Source organism: Thalassophryne amazonica, chromosome 9, assembly GCF_902500255.1.
Source record: "Thalassophryne amazonica chromosome 9, fThaAma1.1, whole genome shotgun sequence".
Classification (NCBI taxonomy): Eukaryota; Metazoa; Chordata; class Actinopteri; order Batrachoidiformes; family Batrachoididae; genus Thalassophryne; species Thalassophryne amazonica.
Genome location: NC_047111.1, coordinates 91,876,129 through 91,901,259, shown reverse-complemented (window position 1 = coordinate 91,901,259; position 25,131 = coordinate 91,876,129). Strand labels below are relative to the sequence as shown.

General features: G+C 40.6%; 1 protein-coding gene across 6 annotated transcripts in view; it reads left to right on the top strand.

Moving 5' to 3' along the window:
* msi2b (musashi RNA-binding protein 2b) overlaps window positions 1–25,131 on the top strand; it is a 965,373-nt gene that overhangs the window by 123,161 nt on the left and 817,081 nt on the right. The gene's annotated exons all lie outside the window — the stretch shown is intronic.

The following is a 25,131-nucleotide window of genomic DNA, read 5'->3' as shown; positions in this document are numbered from 1 at the left end:
TAAACAATTTCTCATATACTCACTCCACTGAAAGCCATCAAAAAGCCGCCTGGATTTACAAATGGTTATCAACACGGAGGTGTTTTTCCTGTGCCGCCGCACCGCGTCGGCTGCGTCCCGACGCGCGGATCCGTCCGCACGTCTTTCATTAAAAAAATCTCCTTTAACAGTGGAATATCCGGATAAAATGCTGAAACCGACTTCTTCTGAAACTTCTCTGTTCTCTCACGACGTCCTGGATCAATAGAGCCTGAAATGTGGAGGTTTTCAGCTTGAACAGGCTGATGACGCCGCCTGAGAGCGCTGCGCGACGTCTCGCACCGTGAAAAGTCCTTAAAGCGACAGAATCACCTCAAAATCTCTCATCAGCCGTTAAAATTTTCACTGAAAACCAGCTTAATTTTTCGAACCGTGTCCACTTCGATGTGTCTCACAGGTTTAGAAACGCGCCAGTCTCTCAGCAACTTCTCAGACAAAGGAATTCCGACGAGGGGCTGGATGACTCCTCCCACAAGGAGTGCTCACAGGCAAATGACGTCACCGACAGGCGTGGAAAAACTCACGCATGCGCACGAGGGTTCAAGCATGTCTGACGTAAAAACATATGAATGAAATCCATATAGTTTTTGAAAAAAATAAAAAGGACCGTTACTTTATTGACAGCCCTCGTATGTGTTTGCTGTAAAATTATAACAGCGATGTCATGTTTGAATAGGAAATGTGATAATGCTCATATTTTATCACGCTACGTTTCAATGCTAAAAAATACAGTTTTCCTCAATGGACAACTTTGTGACTGATATGAGACCGATCTCACTTCACCACAATAATGGAAAAGAAATAGGATACAACCTTTGAGAAGGTCAGTCTCTCTCTCTCTCTCTCTCTCTCGCTCTCTCTCTCGCTCTCACTGTCTCGCTCTCGCTCTCTCTCTCTCTCTCTCTCTCTCTCTATTTCAATTTGGCATGAATGTATTAAAACAATATGGCCAACAATAACACATAGTAAAATAAATAATTAATGAAATGATATAATAAATAGCAGCAACATTCAAAGACAAATAATAGCTGCATGCTGGTGCGATAAGCCACAATTTAAATATGATCCGATTAGTCTATTAATCGCAAAAGTAATCTGTGACTAGTCGATTATCAAAATTATTGTTTGTGGCAGCCCTGCTGGGGCCTCCGAAAAGCTTTAACATGCTGAGGTGCTGCTGGGAAAGACTCTGCACCAAACTCAGCCAGGTGTAAGAGCTGCTTTAGACAGGGTGTTAAAAAGTTTTAATTTCTTGTGACTGCGCAAACATCGTTGACATTTTATTTTCCAGCAAGATTGCACAAAGTTTAAACAGATTGCATGTTTCCAGTCTGATATTTGTGTTTTGCAGTTCTGCACTATACAGATATCAAATGTTTTTACTCTGTTGGGAACATTTTTTTTAAGACAACCACATTCAGCTCTTATCCGTGCAAAACTGTTTGCCACATGTTGAGAGCTCATTGGTTTTAAAGGCAACAAGAAAACCTAATTTAATTGACCGTGTTTGACACTAGTCCCCGCTGCATCAACTGGTAATTTATTCCTTCAGATCCAACCACTTTAATGATTGCACCACAGGTGTGCATCTGCTGTGCCGGCATCTCTGGTGACAAAATTACCAAAAATTGTGTTCTCACGGCGAAACACCACATGGGGTAGTGCCCTGTACCCGCGCTTTGACCTTGATTCATTAAAAGACTTCTTCTGCCAATCTGGAGCAGCACGAAAAACAAAACAGTAAAGTAAAACCCCCTTTTTTTTTTTCCTTGCCATGTGGAGGAAAAATATGATCAATTGGGATTAATTCACGAACAGGCCACATCGAGCTTCTAACAGTTATTTTGCGATTTTATTTATTTATTTATTTTTTTGTGTTATCTGGCAATAAAAAGTGTTGACAGATTCATTCCATTGCAGCGACTGCTCAAACACCACTTTGTGATTTTTAATTGATAGCTGCATGCAACAATCTTACAGCGCTAGTCAATTTTATAGCACTGTTAATTAGACCAACTTTGACCTTCTGTTCACTTTGCATTCATATTGCTCCGAATTATTTCCACTTTCCTTCATTGTTAACTCAAGGCAAACAAAAATTCTGCCGTTTACAACATGCAAACTTGTACATACGATGTATCAAATGTGGTTTGGCTGTTGAACTGATGTGTTTTTGCATTTATTTTTTCAATAGAAGGCACAAATGAAAATTTCTACTGCCATGACCTCAGAGGGACAAATTGTAATTTTCTACGTTGTGTCTGAAAAATACTGAAAAATACTGTAAACACAGAAGAGGAGAGTAAAAAAAATATCTATATATCTCAGAGGAATTAGACTGTAACAACGACTTAGTTGACTAATTGACTAAAAGCAGAAGCCTTTACATACACCATTAAGGAATGCAGGTGCATGATGACTCCACTCAGATAAATCCTTCATATGGAACTAGTTAATCTTCCATGTAATACTGAGCAGATGTGTATATTGGTAAATGAATAAAAACCAACTACAGATGAATTGCAGTTGACGAGGTGTTTAGTATTCATTTGGATTTCTTCCACTGAACGAATATTGAATTGTAGGAACACGCGGTGCCAGCATTCACCACATGCAGTCATCTCCTGCCAAAGAAATCTTTAGCTTTAGAAGCACTTTGCTGTACCTTTTGTTGCCGCACTGTGTGCTTTATGATTGTTTAAGCTGAGAGAAATAATGGCCTTTTTTTTTTTTTTTTGGGTGAACTCCACATAAGGTCCCAAGCCAACACGGGCCCACAAAGTGGCAGTTTTTAAAGTTTTTTGATAAATGTTCCATGCAAACAAGCCTGTTAATTGTACAGTCTGTCACGTGTGGGTGTGTGTGTGTGTGTGTGTGTGTGTGTGTGTGTGTGTGTGTGTGTGTTAGCTGACCGCACACACACATACTCTGCAAATTTTCATTGTCTGTCACACTGCACATTTTGTCTGGTACACACCCTCCTTTTTGCACATCAGGCAGAGGTGGTATGCAATGACCTTTACCGATTTGAAGCGGGGGTTGGCACGAAGGGCCAAGACTGTGTGGGTTTGTCCTGCCTACCAGTCCCCTCAGCGGGTGATTTCACAGATGATCAGGACTTTAAATTGAGGGGAAGAGCACATCAGTAAACCCACCTGCTGATGTGATCGGTTGCAAGGAAAGTTAAACCGTTTCTGGCCCTTCTTAAAGTACTGTTACCCACCTCAGCTACACATCGGTGCCCTTTTGACCCGGCGTGCACAGGTCCACTCACCTTTAGAGTCGCCACTGGGAGCAACGCTACAGCACCACAAACTGCAGCACAGAGGCTTAGAAGATGAAATCAGGCATTTTCAGCCTGTTAGCACACTCTTACAGGTTGGTGGGGCTGCACGTTATCACATAATACATCTTCCACATTGTTTTATTACCTGAATGTCTCTTCTTTACGTTCCTGAGGTGTGCAGCAGCCGGGAGTCAAAACGGGTCTTATGGATGCAGATTAGAGATTCGTTGTAGGATTATTTACATTTTCATCACTGATGATTCCTGTCGTTTTCAAATACAGTTCCCCCGCTTTTTCACAAATATTCGGAAATGGCCGATCATATTTGTAGGCACTGATATTATTTGCAGTTTAAGCTCGCAGACTGCAATAAGAAAGGTGTGTTAAGTATTTATTTTCTGAAAGAATAATCCAGTCAGTGAGTAAATCAGATCATGTTTGGGTTTACAGTTAAATGTCAATTAGGATATCAAAAAGAAAACACCATTACAGTTAGGAATGCACTGATCCACAATTTTTCACTTCCGATCCAATCCCAGTACCTGAATTTGGATATCTGCCGATACTTTTCTGATCCGATATGGAGCTCTGTTTGCTTTAATATTATTATTATCATTATTGTTGATTTTTATGTGAGGATTTTATTAAAAGGAGACCTGAAAGTTGAGCTACAATTTGCCTGGAGGTGAATCTAAGATGAAAGCCTAGATTTGATGTTTTGGTGAAAGAATTAAGTATTTTCATTTTTTATAGACTTTTATAGCCTTATTTTTATAGACTTAAAGAGAAAAGACAGCACTCTCTGTCTGTCTGTCCTTCTCAATTTTCAATTTCAGTGGAGCTTTATTGACATGGGAGACAAACGTTTACATTGTCAAAGCAAGTGTTACAGAGTAAAAATTAAGTCCTCTGTCTCTGTCTGTGACTTTGTTTACGTGCAGCCAATAACCCTTTCATAACCCTTTCATAACCAGAATATTAGCAATAACCCGGTTGTGCATGGCCATGTAAACACCCGCAGAAACCCGAATATGCTCATATTCCGGTTTTTCAAAACCCGAATATGACCCCTGGGTTACTCCCCGTCTTACTGGAAAATCAATAAGGGCCCTTGGGCAAGGCCTTTAATCCCCTATTGCTCCCGGTGTGTAGTGAGCGCCTTGTATGGCAGCACCCTCACATCGGGGTGAATGTGAGGCATAATTGTAAAGCGCTTTGAGTGTCTGATGCAGATGGAAAAGCGCTATATAAATGCAGTCCATTTACTCCTTTTCTAACTCGAATATCAGGTCATATAAATGCTCATCGGAATATCCCCATAGAAAGGAACATTATTTTGTGTTCTGCGCATGTCCTATCCGCAGAGAATCTTGGTCTTTTTAGTACGGCAACTACTTGTATGCGGCGCCCGCAACCCACTGGACACCACAGAAGCAGAGGTAAACAAGCATGGGGAAATCCAGACGCGGCAGCACAGCACCACACTTTTGGAGCGAGGAGGAAACCGAATACTTCATTAATATCGTGAAAGACATGATATAATGTCTTTTATTGACGGTAGAAAGTACAGAGATAGCGACATTTATAAGAAGGTTGCCGAAAAGTTACGCAAAGCAGGATTTGCACGAACGCCAGACCAAATCAAGCACCGGTGGAAGACGTGCATTGCTGTTTAGATGGGGATATTCCAAATGATACCAATGACCATGTATACAGGAGTAACTCTGTCTGCTTAAGCATGTAAACGGGTTATTCCTAATGATTCAGAAACCAGCATATTGATCTTATCCCGAATGTTAACGGCATGTAAACATAGCCTATGTCTCTCTTTCTCTCTCCTTCTCTCTTTCTCTCTCCCTCCCTCTCTCTCTCTCTGTCTGTCTCCCTCTCTTTCTATCTCTCATTTGCTCTCTCTTTTTCTTTCTCTCTCGCTGTGTTCGTGCTGCTCAAACTTTGAACTTTTGGAAACACAAAGCCTTTCAACTGTAAAATTAGTGTGTCATTGACGCTCACACGCATGTTTTTAATGGAGACTTTTTTCCTTTTCAGCGGACAGAATCTCTGTTCAGCTCTTCCTTGTCTGCACGCTGAGCTGGCTTTTCATAGTGTTGACAGCCTTGGGACAGTGAAGCAGCTAAATTTTTAGCACACATTTTTAGCAAAAATTCAGTTAATTTTTTGGAAAGTGGGTGCTCAGTGAACAGACAATTTGAATCTGAGAGCCGGGCAGAAATTTGTCGCTAACCACAGCTAGAACACTGTGGAAGAGAGCTCTCTCAAACAGCCCGGCTTCAAAACCTCCTCCTCTTTCCGCTTGGCAGTAAACGAGCAGAGAGCAAACAACAGCAGTTGAGATTATTCACAGTGGCTCTTCTCCGGTATCAGAAAATGTCGCCGGTTGGTTCGGTATTTTCCGAAACGTGAATTACGTCAGTATCGGAACCCGATATTGATCCGGGATTGGATCGGTCCCATCCCTAATCATGGCGCCCCTGCCAAAGGAGAAAGCCTTCCTGGATGAGGAAAGAGGCATAGGTTTTTATGCCGAAGTGAATGAAATCTGGGCCAGGTGAGGTCCATCACCTTAATGACCACACCCCCTGCCACCAGAGTGGAGGGGGAATTTATCACCTCATGCAGATTTTTCACAATACATGCAGTGCAACAAAAATACTTGGACACTTAAATTGAAGTGTTATTAAAACTGAGTAAATTTGATTGTGTGTGACACAGGTTTAGGTTTACCTCATCACACTGGTTGCTAGTACACTGAGAAAAGTGCAGGATTAACAAATAATGATTCATTTCAGTTAATTAATAATAAATGTATTAGTTTTCTCAAAGTATATTTTAAAGTTGGTTAAAACTGTTCATAAGTACAATTACAATCAAATGTCTGTATTTAGATGTAACTAATTATAGTTAGTTTTGAAAATTTGGTCCAAGTTTCAGTTTAATTTTGGCTATTTTTCAGCTTTAATGGAAGTGAAGGCTCTCTGATCTTGACTTTGCTGGTGATGCTGTGATCTTTGCAGACACAGTGGATACCCAGATTGCAGCAATTGAGAATCTGAGTCAGCAATCTGAAGGTCTGGATTTGCGATCATCCTGGATCAAAACAAAAATCCAGACTTTCAGTGACTTCCTGGACTTAGTCATCAGAAGTGTGTTTATAGGCTATGAAAGTGTCGAACTTGTAGAGAGTCACTTATCTCAGCAGTGACGTTCATATCTCTAGGTCCTCGGCCTTTGTGATCGTGAGATGCCTGGGAAGAGCTTATTGAGTCATGAGATCAATGGACAGAGGGGTTTGTCGATCCCGATATCTTTGCAGGAGAATGAAGATCCAAGTCTCGTGTTCTGGGGCCACATGTAGAAAGACTTGCGCGGATTTCCTACTGAAACATGGCGTACACCAAAACACAGAAACTGTCGTACGCACAGAAATACTTAGATGTATCAAAGTGTGCGTACGCATGGATTCAAGCATGTTCCTTTTGTACATTCCAAACAAAGTGGAATTGAGCGCACATGCAGAAGTACCAGACTCCTCCCTGTCCATGCCTCCATCTGAATATGCAAACTTATTTAAGTTGTTCAGTTGTGTCATGTTGACGGTACCATAAGTTTGATATTTGATGATGTCCGCCATTGTCTCTGTGTTGTTGTGTGTAAAAATTACTTGCACTTGTAGAGGCAAAGTGCAGAAAAGATGAAAGCTGTGCCTCGGTTTTCATTCTCCCACGCAGCTTGCCCAATGCGAAAAAAATTATTGCGCGTGTATGAGGCTATATAAATGCTGAGACTCAGAGCATCAGACACGCACTGAAATGAAAAAATAAAAGGTCAGACGGAGGATTTGAAAGGAGGGGACAGAGTGGAGGAGTTCACCCCCTTTGACAAAAAAGTGGCCGCAACAGTGGGTGACACAGCTCTCACCTGAACTCATATACAGTATGTTGTCATTATACTGGTCATACAATAGGCTGCTCACATTACACATAGTTGTAAAGTTTTACCGGTGACGTTTCACCCGCGGTGTCTCCACGCCAGCTGCTAGCGTCTGTGTCCTGATTGCTCCATCCACTACTGTCCGACTGACCTAAGATGATGACTGGATGTGGTACTAGGTCTCTTTGGAGGGACTTGGAATGACTTTGGACCTTGGAATGTGTGTCAAATGAACAGTTATTTTGGGAGACTCAGATAAACAGTATCAGTTGCGTTGTGAGGGATTGTCAGCAACAACATTTTGGCCATGTGGTTAGTTACCACGGGCATGATCCAGCACACAGATAAATCAGGGTCTGAGGACCTCAGAAGTTAGAGAAGGCCAAGAGGACACCCATGAGGATGCCTACATTTCACCTGCCTGCTGCAGATAAATGATCACATCTAAGCAAAACATGCTATCACAATTACATCAAATGACAGAAATTTAATGGCATTTACTTTGAATATTCTGAACACTGACGGGCTGCCTGTTATCACAATGATAACATTGTTATAACGTTTAGTATTTAGCAGGGAAAAACTAAAACATTCTTTTGGCAATGTGTTGTCTTGATTGTAATTTGAATGTTGTAATATGGCTGGCAATAGTACCAAATTCCAATTTCCTCTTTTCCCAAGTCAATTCCAGTTCAGATTCCAAAGCTTGTTAGAATTGCCAGGCTGCCAAGTCTCTTGGTTTTGTGGAGAGGAGGGCAGAGATGCAAACACTACATCTACAAGTAAAATGGTGCACTGAATGATCAGCTACAGTTTATTAACTGTGAAAGATGGCAGTGAGCAACAGGGAGGGGAGCCAAGACAGAAAAGTGAAAATTCTTTATTAGTGGAGCAGATAACTGTAGCAGTCGTTCATTTCTGGAAACAAGCACCAAAATTGGCACACATACTTCTTAGATATCTCTCAGGATATTGAAGGACCTTTTGGAAAAACAAACAAACAAACAAAAAACGATTGGCCACTTAAATTTTCAATATTCAGTCAATTGAAGAATTACATAAGGATCAAAATGAAAAGATACTCCAGTCATATTGAAACCTATACCATGTCATTTGTCTGTTCACAAAGATTCCAAAAAGGTATAGTTTGGACTATCTGTGACTGAATGTTACGGAGTTATGGGGTAAAAACCCAGTCGGGTAGCACAGTGGTTAAGGAGTTTCGACTGGGAACCAACAGACACGTGATCGATTCTTACTCTGTCTGAGCAAATCAATGAGGAATTAACACCAGTAAAAAAAAAAAAAATTAACACCAGTAAAAACAGCAAAAATTGTGGGAAAGTTCATTTTCAGTTTGTACATGGGTCAAAAGTGAAAGTTACTGAAATTATGGTAAAAAGTGATGCAAATTATTGGTTGAGTTAGTAGAGTTTTAAAAAGGAATAGTTTGTACCATGTGACATGCTTAGTTATCACATTGCAGGGTAACATATTTAACATGTCATAAAATTTATTGGACATCGACATTGACAGTCAAAATTATTCTATTCATTAATCCTGTTAGCTCAACCAATAATTTGCATCACTTTTTACCAATATTGGAGCAACAAATGTGGTTGAATTGTGCATGAATTGCGCACAAAGCAGGAATCATATGCAATATGTGTAAAATCGTAGCTGCCTCCAACACCTCGTACACCTGTTGTTACAACTATGTGCGCCCACCAGTGACTGAAAGACAAAGTGTGCCCTGTGAGAGCCCATCAAACCCTCTCGTGGCAGGTGTCGGCCAAATTCCTGCTGACACATACGAACATCTAACACCACTCGCTTGACACTTAGAAAATGTGTGGCCATTCCGGCCATTAGCACAAAAACAGTCAGCAGACAATCAATTTTGAGCTGGCGGTAAAATTTGTCTAAGTGTCCCCATAAGTGTGGCTTTGCAAAACAGCAACACACGTGAGGTGCCACAGTGTCATCTCCCCCCGCACACACGTGCTGTGCATGTGAATCGTGCACGTGTTGCGCTGCCCCTCCATCCGTAAACATGTGATGTGCTGGGGGTGGGGGGAGGGTGGTGGTAGCGCACTTGCATGAGCCGCTGATATGGATGTACAGATGGTGTGTTGGTGTGTGCGCTGGATTGACGGGGTGTGTCCACCGACAGGAGCAGCTATGGAGATCTGTGGTTCTGGACGTCACAGCTGCAGAACACATACCGTGTTTGGACGACATGAACTAACAACTGCCCACTGTGATGTGCGTGTGTCTGCTTGCTGTCCTCACGTGGACATACATAAAAAAATATCTCTGCTGCAATGGGCTGCAGCGAGCGAGTGCATGGCACGCACATTGACAGGCTACCCCAGGTGAAATCGACCATCAGATCATAACACACAGCGGGTGATCTGAATGTTACGTCACCCACATGAGCTCTGTTCCACATGATGCGGTGTCAGTCCTGCAGTGCGCCGTTCACAAGACACGCACGCGGGACTGGCTGGACACTCCACCAGCAGATGTGGACATGATAAGAGCGCCCTGCTTCTCATTCATGTCATTTCATGAGTGTACGCCTTTGACCATGGGTCATCTACAGAGGAACAGATGGATCATACTTGTATTGCCCGCTTGATAAGAGGTGTTCAATAAAATGCGGTGTTTTTATATGGAGTGTGGTTGTATTTTTATTTTTTTTTAATGTGCTCATGTCCATCTTGATATCAGGCATTTTCCCACACCTTTTACAGGACAGTGATAGTAGCTCAGTGGTAAAGTCAGGGCTGTGAAAACTCGGTGGATCCGCGAAATTCCGCGGATTTCATCATGGGGAGGAGGGTGGGGTGTTAGTGTTTTACTCTGTAATCGTGATTGTCACTGAGTTTTTAAAATGTCTATCGCAAAGTGTTCTTTTTTTACAACATCATGCAAGTTTTATAAGTCTGTGGCAGTCTGTGGACACTGATCTGTGTGTTACAGATACAAATCAAGTGTCCTCGGATCCGTGGAGTTTCGAGGAGAAAAATCCCTCTCAAAGCCTGGCTGTTGCGACAGTTGTCGTAAAGCGGGACTGGTTTGTTGCTGCGACGATGCTGTGTGGCTCCTATGCGAAGTTTAAGATAAACGTAGCATGTGGACATTGCAAACCTTTAGAGCTCTAAAGTTTTTAAAAGAAGAATTGTGCAGCATGTCTGTCACCGAGCGACATCAGACAGAGAGAAGATGGCGAGAAAGACGGTTTGAAAAAGTCTGATAAGGACAAGAATCAGTGGAATTGTCGCTGGCTTCACGAACACATCAGAAAGATAAAAGAAACGGGAAAAGCGAACTGTGCCCGTAAGAATTTTTCTCTTTCTGGAAAATAAACATTGTACTGTTCAAACAGGATTTTAGAAAACATTATGTGACTTTTAGATTAATCTTTACTTCCTTTCATTGGAAAAAAGACTGTGGCTTTGAATGGATTTACATGGTTGTTGAATTGCTTTAACAGTCTTTTCAGTCTTCATGAATTTCATGTAGTTTAATTGTTCTGAGTCAGTGCATCATTTGGTTTACAATTAAAAGCCACAGCCCCCCCGCCCTCCCTCGCCCTCACCAACAGCCCCATCACCACTGTGGACTGTCACCGCTTCCTCGGCACCACCATCACCCAGAACCTCAAGTGGGAGTCAACCATCAGCTCCCTCATCAAGAAGGCCCAGCAGAGGATGTACTTCCTGCGGCAGCTGAAGAAGGCCAAGCTGCCTGTCCAGCTGATGGTGCAGTTCTACACCGCCATCATCGAGTCCATCCTTTGCTCCTCCATCACGGTGTGGTACGCCGGGGCCACAGCCAGGGACAGACACAGACTGCAACGCATTGTGGCCTCTGCTGAGAAGGTGATCGGGTGTAGCCTTCCATCTCTCCACGACCTGCACGTCTCCAGGACTCTGGGCCGAGCAGGTCGGATCACAGCCGACCCTTCTCACCCTGCACACAGTCTATTCAAACCACTCCCCTCGGGCAGGAGGCTACGATCCTCCTGGGGGCCTATGCCGCCCCAGACCCCCTGCAAATTTTCCTAGGATTTCACAAGTTTCATTTCACAGCCCTGTAAAATTTCTGGCTGGCAATCAGAGCTTTTGGAAATTGCAGGTTCAAATCCTGTGGGTGGCATGTATTTTATTTATTTTTTTCACAGCAGCTGCGCGATGAGGTTACACATGCTGCAGCTGCTCGCACTGTGTTCCCGCGTGCATGAAACCATTAGAGCGGCATCATTCATTAAACACTGCTCCCATCTGAATGTTTTGAACACTTGCAACCCAGAAACCACGTTGCCTATTTCAGATACTTTTTATAGTTTCTCCCTAAAGGTGAGACATTGGCCCCACGTTTGCTAAATTCTTAGTCACTTTTAAATTCTGATACCTAATGTGAAAGTTGATTTGAAAGCACACGGTGTTGTGAAAGCTGGCGAGTTACGTTGGATGCCCCTTATTTGCATAAAGCAGACAGGAGCTTTACTTGGCGATTATAAACAGCCAACGCAAGCATCTATGCATGCATTAAAAGTAAATAGTGGCAAATATTTCATAACAATATTGGTAATTAAGTGTGAAGACAGCGCTTAATGAGCCCCCCATTTTGCAGCACAGACACTTAGAGGACTGCAAGTAGAAATTCATAAAAATAAAATAAGAGGAGTGAAGCTTTACAGCTGACCTTTGTTGACCTTCCTTCTGTTGTCTCTTGCTTTGCCTCAGGTGTAGTGTGGTGGTTGTGTTTCTCTGTGTTTGTGTGTATCTGAGATAGTCTTTCTGTCTGTCTGATGTATCCCTTCCCTTCTCAGTATTGGACTCTTTATCTGCTTGGTTGACCTTATAACTGTAACACTAGTTTAATTTCCTTACCTGCCTAATTGAAATTCACATTTCTTTCTCCTTGTGTGTCTTGCTGGTGTGTGTGTATGTGCCTGTGTATTAGACGGATATTAGTGGAGATGTATTTTCTCTAAAAGTGGCAAGTGATGGACAGGATCTCACAGACAATGGCCTCCGCCCCTCTTCCCCACAACCCTCTATCTTTTTGTCTGCCGCTCCTGTCTTTTAGATACCTTTCAACCTTGTCTCTTTCTTTCGCTTTCTCTATTCCCAAGTCCCCCTTTTCCCCCGGATTGCTCGGCTTGATAAATCTGATGATGCTAAATTTAGAGCCATATTTCTCAAAGTCACTAGGACCAGAAAGAGAGAAGGCCGCAGACAAAATTGCCTCTACAATCCATGTTTACCATCTTTTATATTTCTTTTTGAGAAACGTGAGGTCGTCACTGGAATGCCCATTTGCCTTTCATCTTTCTCTCTCTGTAACTTTTTCTGTCCTCCAATTAAATGTCAGTGGTCATATTTTTGTCTCAGAGGCCCACTTTCAAAGTGAGAGAAATATTTTTCTGTCTGCGAATGCTTTTTCAGTTCTATGCCATGTCAAATCTGGGAACATATGCTGTTGCTGCATGTTGCCGAACCCACCACATTACAGCATTATCGTGGGTCCTGAATGGCGTCCGCTCAGGCAGACGATGGTCCATCCTCATGTCGTGCAAGTAACCATCTATCTGCTGCAGCCAGGAGGAACATGGGTGTCCCCCTTGGCCTTGTCCAGTTGCTGAGATTCTCAACAGTGAGGTACCTGTGCACTGGATCATGCACAGAGACAAACATCACATGGCCAAAATATATTAGTTCCTTCAATGGAAGTGTAATCCTCATCTGTTTCCTTGTGTAACTGTTCGTTTAACATAAAGTCATTCCAGTGAAACCCAGCAATCCTCTGAAGAAACCTAGTACCAAAGACAATTAGCTGTCACCTTAGGTCAGCAGTTAGCATCAAAATCTCATAACCATAGAGTAAGACAGGAAGGACCAGGACCCTAAAGACTCTGACCTTCAGTCTTCTGCAAAGATGTTGGAATCACCAAAGAGCTGAAAGGCCAAGGATCTCAATGACATGGATGCCACTGCAGAGATAAGTGAATGTCTCTATAAGTTCATAGCTTTTGCTGCATACAGATACACTTCTGATGTCCAGAAAGTCATTCATAGCCTGGATCTTAGTCTGTATCCAGGATGATTGCAAAACGGCACTCCAATTCCTTGTTTAGTTTCTTAAGTGCTGCAATCAGGGTATTCACTTATTCTGCAAGGATCACAGCAGCGTCCACAATGTCAAGGTCAAAAAGCTGACTCAGCACCCAGGCCATGCAAGTTTTGAATAGTGTTGAAGCCAGAACACATCCCTGACGAAAAACAGTTTTCTTTGGGAAAAATTTCTCCACCCTTTCCATGTAGCATTCACAATATCTGTGGATAGGTTGGCTGCGACTTCTTGGGGATCCCACAAATTCTCAGGATGTCCAAGAGAGCGACTCGGTCAACTCAATCGGTCACTTTGCTGACAAGAAGCACTGATTGAATAATTGATTATTTTCACACTATTTTGATAATCAGTTAATCACTTTGAGGCATTTTTTAAAGGGCTATATATTTTGCTGATTTTGGCTTCTTAAATGTGAATATTTTATCATTTCTTTAGATGTTTCTTTACTCCTTTCTGACATTAAAGTGAATATCTTTGGCTTATGGACAAATTGAGTATTTGAATATATCATTTTGAGTTTGGGAAACACTGATTTTCTGACATTTTATGGACCAAATAGCTGATGGATTCATTGAAATAAAATAATTGACAGATTAATCAAATATAACGCAATGCTAAAATACCCTTGGCTGTATGAGCATTGTTTTCTTTATAATTTGCAGTTGTTTAATTAATTATTAAGATCCTATTGCCTCACATACATTTTGTACATGTTCAAATCAAATCATCATTTGCTCTTGTTGTGCAAATCAAGGAATATTTGTAGATCTCCCTCTGTGCATTTGCAGTTATTTATGAGACAGATTTAACTCCATAAGAAGTTAGCTTTGAGTTAGCGAAAGTTAGCATGCAAGCTAACATCTGCAAAATGTCTTGTGAATGACTCCAGAGGTGTTAAGTTACAAAAACAGTGTGTTCAGTTTTAAAAGTGTTTATTTTGCACTAGCTTTTACATAAAATACCAGAAACAAAACTGTTAGCAAGTAGCTACACCCGGAAGTGACGTCATCATGCTAACCTCTGTGCAATGTCTTGCAAATAAGTTCAAAGGTGTTGTTCGGTTCCAAAAACAGCGTTTTCATTTTTAGAAGTGTTTATTTCTTGCTAGCTTTTACATAACATATACAGAAGTGTTCAGAATAATAGCAGTGCTGTGTGACTAAAAAGAGTAATCCAGGTTTTGAGTATATTTGTTATTGTTACATGGGAAACAAGGTACCAGTAGATTCAGTACATTCTTACAAATCCATCAAGACCAAGCATTCATGATATGCACGCTCCTAAGGCTATGAAATTGGGCTATTAGTAAAAAAAAGTAGAAAAGGGGGTGTTCACAATAATAGTAGCATCTGCTGTTGATGCTACAAACTCAAAACTATTATGTTCAAACTGCTTTTTTAGCAATCCTGTGAATCACTAAATTAGTATTTAGTTGTATAACCACAGTTTTTCATGATTTCTTCACATCTGCAAGGCATTAATTTTGTTGGTTTGGAACCAAGATTTTGCTGTTTTACTAGTGTGCTTGGGGTCATTGTCTTGTTGAAACACCCATTTCAAGGGCATGTCCTCTTCAGCATAAGGCAACATGACCTCTTCAAGTATTTTGACATATCCAAACTGGTCCATGATACCTGGTATGCGATATATAGGCCCAACACCATAGTAGGAGAAACATGCCCATATCATGATGCTTGCACCACCATGCTTCACTGTCTTCACTGTGAACTGTGGCTTGAATTCAGAGTTTGGGGGTCGTCTCACAAACTGTCTGTGGCCCTTGGACCCAAAAAGAACAATTTTACTCTCATCAGTCCACAAAATATTCCTCCATTTCTCTTTAGGCCAGTTGATGTGTTCTTTAGCAAATTGTAACCTCTTCTGCACGTCTTTTATTTAACAGAGGGACTTTGTGGGGGAGTCTTGCAAATAAATTAGCTTCACACAGGCGTCTTCTAACTGTCACAGCACTTACAGGTAACTCCAGACTGTCTTTGATCATCCTGGAGCTGATCAATGGGTGAGCTTTTGCCATTCTGGTTCTGTCCATTTTGATGGTTGTTTTCCGTTTTCTTCCACACGTCTCTGGTTTTTTTGTCCATTTTAAAGCATTGGAGATCATTCTGAAATTTGAAACAGAATGTGACATTTTAACCTCTTAAAATAGCTCTTAAAATATGTCAAGGTTAGCCATCTTTGAACTTGTCCAAGGTCTGTGTCCCAAGAATGTTCCTGTGAATTTCAAGAGTCTGGCCGTAATAGGACTGGACTTGTGCCATGGGTTAAAGTTCTCCGTCACCACGACGGATTTCCGTCATTTTGAAAATTTAACCACATATACGCGTGCGCACATGGTGTCATGCGTGTTTTGGGGCCGAAATATGATAGTCTCACTGTCAAAGCAACATCCCATTCTGCACTAATCAAAGCAGCAGCAATGTCAGCGTGGACTGTGGAGGAAGGGACTGTATGAATTTTCACTCCTCTCCACTGTGTTTAATGCTTTCCATGAGCTGCGGCCTTTCTCCTCCCTGTCTTCATGAGAACATTGGCAGACACTCCCCAAGTAGAGCAGGGTGTGGCTTTGCTTTGAACCAATGAAGCATTGATCCGTCTCACTGCTTCAATGGTTTGTTGTATTATTTCTGTGAGTAATATTTACCTTTTTTTTTATATTAAACCGACTTGTTATGGTCTTCTAAAACAGTTGATAGATGTATTTTATAACTTAAAAATGGGACCCATGCTAACGCGTTAGCATGTCTATGTCGTTTTCAGTGTTAAAGTTAGCATTAAGCTGTTTGCATATCAGCACAGTTTGTGTGCATTTGTTTTCTGTATAATAAATGGATGAAAAGAGTCACATGTATTATGAATTGTAATATTTTTATTTATGTATTATTACTAATAATAATAGCAACAACAACAAAAGTAATAATAACTAATATTGCTACAATACAGTTTTAGAGAAACGGACAAAAAGAACCTGATAAAACAAAGCACAACAGAAAATGTGTCAAAATGTGTAATTCTGAGATCTGACGGGATCAGGCTGACACAGAGCAGACCAGCTGATATATTTGTATACTGTATAATGTGTTTATTGTATTTATTGAGGAAAAAAGAGTGTGTGCCCCCACTACGTCACATTTTAGGGAATTGCTGGCGTTGATTTTTGCCAGGAAAAGATTTCAGTCAGATGAAAATTTATTGCTTTAACCCATGACCTATACTGAGCACAGACAGACGGACGGACTGACAAAAAGCCTTGGCAGTACCCAATGGCAATATTTGATGGCCTCAGGTAAAAATGAAAAGAATTGTTAGTTGCAGCCCTATTTACACTGTAGGTTTATGTTAATTAAAAGAAAATTTACTTTTGTTCATGCCCGACAAGAGGCTAGACCATAGAAGTGAAGTGGTATAGAAGAAAAAGCATTCAAAATGTCGCCTGTTAGTTGGATGTCCCGCAGTAGACAGCAGGTTTATGTATGAAAGTGGTTCAGTAGAGCAAGTGAATTTGCATTTGTTTGTCTCTTCACCTGAGGCACATGTGAATGGACGTGCAGATACAATCCTCTAAGTATCCAAATCCTTATTATTAGTCACCTCCTTGAGCGAGGATGCAAATATTGAAGAGTGAAACTATACCGGTACAGGCAGGATAAATCCTCTGAGATGCTCCTGCTTTGTCCCATGTGTGGGCATGTTGGAAGATAATCCCCTAAATTTTATAAAAACTACGAAATTCATTTTTATTCTCTAGCTCAGTGGATTGCTTTAAAAATATCACTCCTTACTTGCGAGGCATAGGGTGTGGAGGATAAATAAACATTTATCGTTGGCAAAATTTGCCTTCCTGTTGATGTATTATCATGTTTAGTCAAGCTCATGTTTGTGCCAAAATAGTTTGTAATTAGAGTGGATTTTTCCGCCTTATTCTAAACAGTATACTGATGGATCGATTCACTGAACAATACACACATTCCTCACTGTATAGTCTCTAGAAACTAGATAATAGCGTGCACAGTAGACTGGCTTTCTCCCTGTCTCTCTTTTGTTCCAATGCTTTTCTCTGTCTTTCTCGCTGCTTTTATGACTTTCTTATCTGCCTGTTGCCAGTAATACTTCTCCTTTATCTTCTCCTCTAAAGCCTGTCTTTCCCTCTTGTTTATGTTGAATGTGAGGGATGGAATATTCCCTGGTTGTGCAGTAAAGTGGCATCAAGCAGCGGCCACCCACTGCATTGTACTGTAAGTTTTTTTTTTTTTTTCTCCCTTCTTTCTGGAAGGGAGAGAGTAATTAGTTTGCCATTTGAATTCACAGCGTAATTATCTGCTATATTCGGGAACATTTAAGGTGCCTTTAGGTGAACAGTGTCAGCACCAGAGAAAGAAGGACAGGCAGCTGTGTGACAGAAAAGCACATTAGCGCGGTAAATGGTGAGAGCTACATGCGCTTATTACAATGTCGTTGGATGAATCATAGTCCTAAACTTCACATTTGATGTGTCGCTCATCTATATTGTAAAGAGATCTCACATTTTGTCATATACTGTATTTTCTACCAGCCAAACAAACTCATCAACCTTTTATTGCGATTGTGCCTCTGTTACCCCGAACATGTTGACTAGTTTGCTTTGGGCATGATTATGGCACCATCAATTTAAATTACTTAGCAACGTTTCCTCGCCACAAAGGGATTTTATTGCCCCAACACACACACCCCCCCCCCCTCCGGATATGAATTGTGGCCAAAAATGGTATAATTTTTATCAGCCTTCATAAAGAAGTTACAATGTTACATTGTTCATCCACAGGGAAAATAGTTTTTTGGTTGGTAGAGAGCAAGGTTGGGTAGGATTACTTTGAAAGAATACATGTGGATTACATGTATGTATGTACATACATTTGAATTACTTGTAATCTGATTACTTTTGGATTACATTTCAAAGTAATCCTACCCATCCTTGGTAGAGAGACTGTTGGGAACTGTCAACTTTTAGAGGAAGCAGAGTCTGAAATGTAAACGCATAATTGCAAAGAAGCTTGGATTCATTTTGAGCTCTCTGGTGATGGTGGCAGAGAAGAGAACACCGGACAAATTGTTGGACATCATGGATGATGCCAGTCACCCTCTGCACACCATCATCAGCAACTTGAGGAGCCTCTCCAGCCACAGATTGCTCCTTCCTCCTCACTCCTCACTTGGGGGAGAAGGAGTAACAGGAAGACAGAGGATGGGAAGGAGAGGAACAATAATAGCCAGTAAACCAGTAGTAATCAGTATGTCTTTATATTTATTTTGCTATTTTTTTAACTTTCACATTTGATAATCTGTGTGCTTCTTACCCTGTGTGCTGCTCTACAATGCTGCTGGAACCTCAATTGGCCTGAGGGAGTCTTCCTATGGGATTAATTCTGTCTAATCTTATCTAAACGAGCAATAATAGTTCGAAAAATGTGTACAAATTTTGCAAAATGTTTGGTGGTTATGCTGGCCTTGCTGATTACAGTAGACTTTTCTTGTTATTTGTACTTTTGTGAAATGGAGCCCTGCCCCCGTAGCACAGTGAGATCAAGAACACGAACAGACAACTGTTGGGTCTTGTGGATAATCACTCTTGAGTGCCGTCTAGTTGATTACTAATTCATCAAACAAATGTTAACTTTTAAAAATGCCGAAATATCGTTTCAGATGTGGTTTTCTCTTTTGTTGTATTGTTGGGCAGATACTACAGTCATTTCTCTGGTAGTGCAAGCTGTTGTCGCTCATGTACGTCTGTTTTTGTGTAACTGTGTAAAGTCTGAAAGGAGCGATCAGATTTTCACCAAATTTAGCAGAGTGTGTTATATCAGTTTATAAATCATTTGTAAAGAAATTGCATGGATTGATGTGATAAATTGTCAGAAAAACACATTTGCCAGGATTTCTTCACATCCATTGGGACTAGAGAGATGCGCTGAAGATTACATCGATCAGTTAATTATAGGAATGTTAGCAAATACTACCAGTTACAGTATCTTTAAAATTAGTTCAATAATTGAATAAGATTTTGTGGTTTATATGAAAAATAGTGACATACATTTGAATTGGTTTTATTTTTGCTCATGTTTGGTGCCCATTAAGAAATGTGTCAACCTGAAATCAGGTCAGCTATAATTTTTCACAACAGAAAGGAGGAATAAATGAGCATAAAAACTTCTTTGACCACAAATTTGCCAACATCTACATTTGAGACAGTCAAATATACAGAAATATGTGTGTATATTTGCTCTCATTTTGTCATTAGCAGAATGCGCTGGATTGCTAGCCTTCGTGGGGTTTAGCTATAGCTTGGCGAAAGCGAGAATATTTCAAACACGCTGTGCAATGCAGGTTTAAATTAGGTCAGAGGATTCATGCTGTATGATTGTTTTGCGTTGCTTCAGCAGGACTTCAAATGTTTTGGTGCATCAGTATTAATTTTCAGATTCCCACACTGGCATCACAAAATGGCACGCATGCGTTCATTTAAATCCTTAGATCAAAGAATGCCTCATGGCAGCGAAGTAGACTTGGTGATTTTTATTACTCACATTACAAATTTTTTACTTAATCAAACATTTTTTCAGCCCAAATTCATATCACCATTTAGAAGGAATTGTAATGATTGTCAGTGTCTCATCGCCTTTAGCCAGCACTGCCATCAACTAATTAATTGCTGCAGCTCGACTCCCTTGTTTGTTAACCTTTATTTAATCATAGAAGTGACAATGCTTGCATTTTTATTCATAGTATAGCCATGTGAGTTGGAGCATTTGGAGACATGATGTGTCCTTAAAAATTCTACCTTCTATTTAGTGTCTGACATTTCCTGGTCTTTGATCGATGAGCTGGCAACCGGCTCCTTCAATCTGAGCAAATCCTTCTCCCCGTGTCACTGACAACTCCACAAGATGGTGCGGTAAGCATCTGCTTTCACAACATGTTAGGAGGCAGGGCTGTACAAAGACAGTGCACGTGTGAACCCCTGAATTAAATTGTGAGATTCCTCCAGAAGACAAAGATGCATTAGGCTAGTCGTAGCATCCAAAATAACATTTTTGTGTATGCATATGTGTACATAGTTGTATAAGGGATATACGATATCTGTCTTTTTGTGTGTGTGGGCGGGGGTGCACGTTCTTAGCATTACACATTATTACACATTATTGATGGGAAGGATGACCTAGTGGTTAGTGTGCTTGGTTTCAGTCCAGAAGGTTCCCGGTTCAGCGCACTAAGTGGCCAGATTTCTCCATGCAATGTGGAGTTGAATCAGGAAGGGCATCCGGCGTAAAACGTGCCAATTCAACATGCAGAGCCACCTTGGATTTACTGTGGCGGACCCCGAGTGCAACACAGGAGCAACCGACGGGACTTACTTATTATTCCGCATTATTGACATAGGTACCTCCTGGACAGTCCATGAGCTGATCATGTTTTGTGGGAGTTCGGTATAAAAACATTTTCCTATTAATGTGGATGAGGTCATTTCTATCATTATCAGTTCTTTATTGATTCCCTTATCAATTCCTGATCAGTGTTCTTTGTGTGAGAAATGTAGCTCTGCACAGATTTTCAGCGCTGCAGATGTTTTTCCTTGTTGCTGGTGTTTAGAGTCATGACATCAGCATTAGTTTTTGCAACAGTGAGCTGTCAGAGAAAAAAACATCTGAGAAATACGATTCCAGTGGATTTTCAAATTGGGAACCAGTTCTCAACTGGAACTGGTTCTCAATACCCATCCCTAATTACACGGTACTTAACGTGATACCTATACCATTGGTGTACTCTGAATTGTTAATTTTTTTTTCTGTTTGTATATTTGCATATTAATGAGGATCAAGTGATTCAAACCTTGTGAACACGATACGTTATTAACAGCACATGATACATACTTTATACTTACACCATAGAGAGATTCTGGGCTGATTCCAGGATTGCTTGGGGCATAAATAACCACAATGTGCATACGTTGTATGGATGTGCTAATTAAGATGCTGATTTGCAGGCATGACATTTTAATCAAAATTATCAAGTGTCTATAACATGATGGAAGATGAGGCAATTCAAGTGCTTTTTGATTTAAATCTCTGTCATGCTATCACTGCTAACACACCTTTAGCTGAAGTGTTTAGTCCCTTATTAGATCCCAAGGCTTTCACCTTGTCCGTCTTTCTGTACGTTCTTGCATCCATACTTTCCTTTTGTCCAAAACTGCTTGTCAGGACCATAGTTCATATGTTGTTAAAAAAAAAAAAAGTCCTGTGGATACTTACTGGGATGGTGTAAAAATCAGACTGCAGTGACCTTTCCTTGACCTTTGACTTCCTTAAATGTAAAATGTAAAATTCATTTAGACCACATTTCCGATATTGTAAGAGACTAAACTTGTTCAGTGGATACCTACTGTGAAAATCAACTGTGACCTTTGTCCTCCTTTAATGGGAAATGATCATTTGAAGCACATTTCTTATTCTTTAAGCCTGCAAGTGCTTAACTCTCTAACATGCAAATTATGTTTTTTTTTTATATTATTACTTAATTTGTCAATTATTTTTTGCATGTTCACAAAAACAACCAATTATTACATTCCCGTTGCAATACGTGTTAAAACAAAGTGACAGAGAGAGAGAAAATACTGCTTGAAATTAGTCTGCCATGTGGTCACTATAGATGCATGGCGCTCTGCTGAAAATATGGACTTTATTAATAGCTATTAAAATTCATCTGTCTAGATAGCTATCTGCAGCTCATCTGCAGGCTGTTGCGAGGGCTTTCTTTTCATCATGCTCAATATCAGGGCTGTTTTGCAGCTCACCTCTCTGATTGCAGCAGGAGAAGCTGACACGAGGTCACTGTAAAAAAGAACCACAGTGGTCGCTGGACAGCTCACATTGTTGCTTGATGAAGAGTGTAAGGACAGAAAGAAGACAGCCACACATGCTGACGCAGACAGGCAAAGGGACTGATGTTGTGAGAGCTTTTATTTATGTGTTCGTGACCAGATATGAATGACCGCATGCTTTTTTTTGTTTGACCTTCAACATGATGTCCAGACATAGAAAGACACAACTGACATGTTAAAGTCGTGTTTGTCCTCTGATCTAGTGGACGTTATGAAAAAATGCCTCTGAAGAAGAAAGCATTGAAAAACATTGTATATTTGTGCAAAATATCTCCTGCCCATTACATCATCACCATCAGTCATCATGCCTGCTATGTGTACATGAAGTCTGAATGCAGTCCAGTCATCATGGAATCATGCTGATCAGTGAATCCACGCATCGTTAGTATGACCTTAATAAAAATGACAAACAATATATAAATATTATAATGTATTGTTTATCACAATCAGATTGTCTGATTTGTCATTTCAGCGATGCACCCATGTATCGCATTCAGCCTCATCGTAACAGGACTTATCACGGTTAGCATTATAGCACAATTTAGCATAAGTCAAGAGCACAAAAATTGGGTTTCCTGACATAAATGTGTCACTATATATGCAGTTTCAAAGGGCATGTCTCACAGAACTCATAACAACTCTGATTTTGGTTATTAGAGGTTATGTGATGACATAACGCTCTTAATTTGTGCAATTCCATGACCTGTCTACACAAAACAACCAGCCATGGAGACTGCCAAAAAACAAAGTGTTAGTTTACGTCACTCTGAGCAAATGTTTCAGAGTGCTGTCAAATGGAATGTAGACAAAGTTGCTAGCATAAGAACAGATCTGCAGATTAATTGCAAAGTTTACATAAGTGTGATTTCACAGTTGTGGTAGCCATGTGGCTAGTGTGATTGGTTTCAGTGCAGAAACCACATTTCTCCATATCCTCATATATATATATGAGGTCACAGCAAACTCATTTGTGCCTAAACTAAATTCATTCATGGGTTTAAGATTCAAAATGGTGTCCAAAATGGTCACCAATAGACCCTTATTAAAATATGTAGTTGGAACAAACAATAGACTTAGTGACAGAAATCAGCCGAAGGGTGTTACTTTATTTTAGAGTAATTTCGTGCCATGATGACTTGTTTTTAAAGTGATAACTATGGTAATTTTGATGCAGTTGTGGTAACAGCAGCATCTACTCTTTACTATCAGAAGAGGGGCTGTGTGTGCACGTTGATCAGTCAAGAATGCAGCCTGCTAAAAACGGTCTCCGCTCACAGTTTGGTGCACCCTCATATGTGTCCATTATCAATGCAACAACGGTGAAAAGTCTGAGTGTAAGAAATACAGCAGCATTATTCAGGCAGTCGGATTAAAATAACGTTGTGGGGAGTTTCAGCTACACATCCATACATCTGGGTTAAAACAGCGTTGTGGAGAGCTCCAGGTGCACATTCATGGTGGCAGTTATAACCAGGTTAAAACATCATCATGCTCCTGTACAGGCAGCAGACTCTGCACATATCTGGATCCAAAGTCCTACAGACTCTCTCAGAAAATTGCAAGAGTTAAGGGCGAAGTGTCCGTCGTCTCCTCTCTGTACACAACTCACTGAACTGAGTGGCGTGCTCGATGCGCAGGCACAGCCTCAAGCTGGTAGAAAGTCCGTACTTAATAAAAATAACGAGTACTGTAATCCTGAATTTCCAAGTGTCTACTTGGCATGTCTGCTGATCTGAATGAATGTTGAACCATCAATTTGGAATGAATGGTCAGTAGTTTCATGGTCTGATGTTGCAACGTTCATTTCACTCTGTTGGTTTGCCATTGTGTTGTTTGTGCATTTGCTCAGACTGACGTCACCCGCTAAGAAATGCCGATAAATGCAGAGTTCAACGTTTTCTAGAAATGCATTCACTGACTCGCAGAGCAGGAGATTTAATTAGAAACAAAGTATTTTCATAAATACTGATGATGACCACATGTGTACAGATAGTTTTACAATCACAAATACTTTGATGTTGAGTTGTTGTATGCACGTCAAACAGTATGAGACATGCCCTTTAAAGTGTCCCTGCCACGTCATGACATTTTTACATATTCTTGAAGAATAAAAAAAGCTTTTTCCACATGTTGTCTTTGTTTTTACCATAAAATTACACTGAAGGATTTAGACATTTCGTTACCCATATGAGAATTTGTATTTACTGCCTCCAAGCTTGACCTACTTTATTGCTGCGATGGATATGACATCATGTGTGTAAAGGTGTCGAAGCGAGGATCTGTTTACCAACATGGCAGACACGGACAGCGAAGGCATAGTGAGCGATTATAGTGAAGATTTAAGTGACATATCGATTGTTTTTGAAGAAAATGAAGTTTCTGATGAACGAAGCAACGGTGAAGATAATGAGGGGCTCCAACCGCATATGTTCGAGCCATACGCGACAGAAGACGAGGATGAAGCGGAGGTGTCGGGATGACAACAACAACGAAGGCGCTTTCAAGGAGGATATAAGCCACTTACAAAACACAGAATGTTTTGTTCACCCACCATCTTTTCTTATAAATTATAATTTATTCCTGGGTAATAGACAGTTCCACCTGCATTTTGATCCGTTTGGACCTGGACTGTGGTGTGTTTGTATGTGTATGGAAAAAAATATTTCAGCAGCACAGCATGCTTAAATTCAGGAGTTTGTTCTAAAATCACTGAAAATTAGGCTTCTGTACATTCTGTATATATTTAATCATTTATAAGTCAGTTTCTTGTGATTGCTAA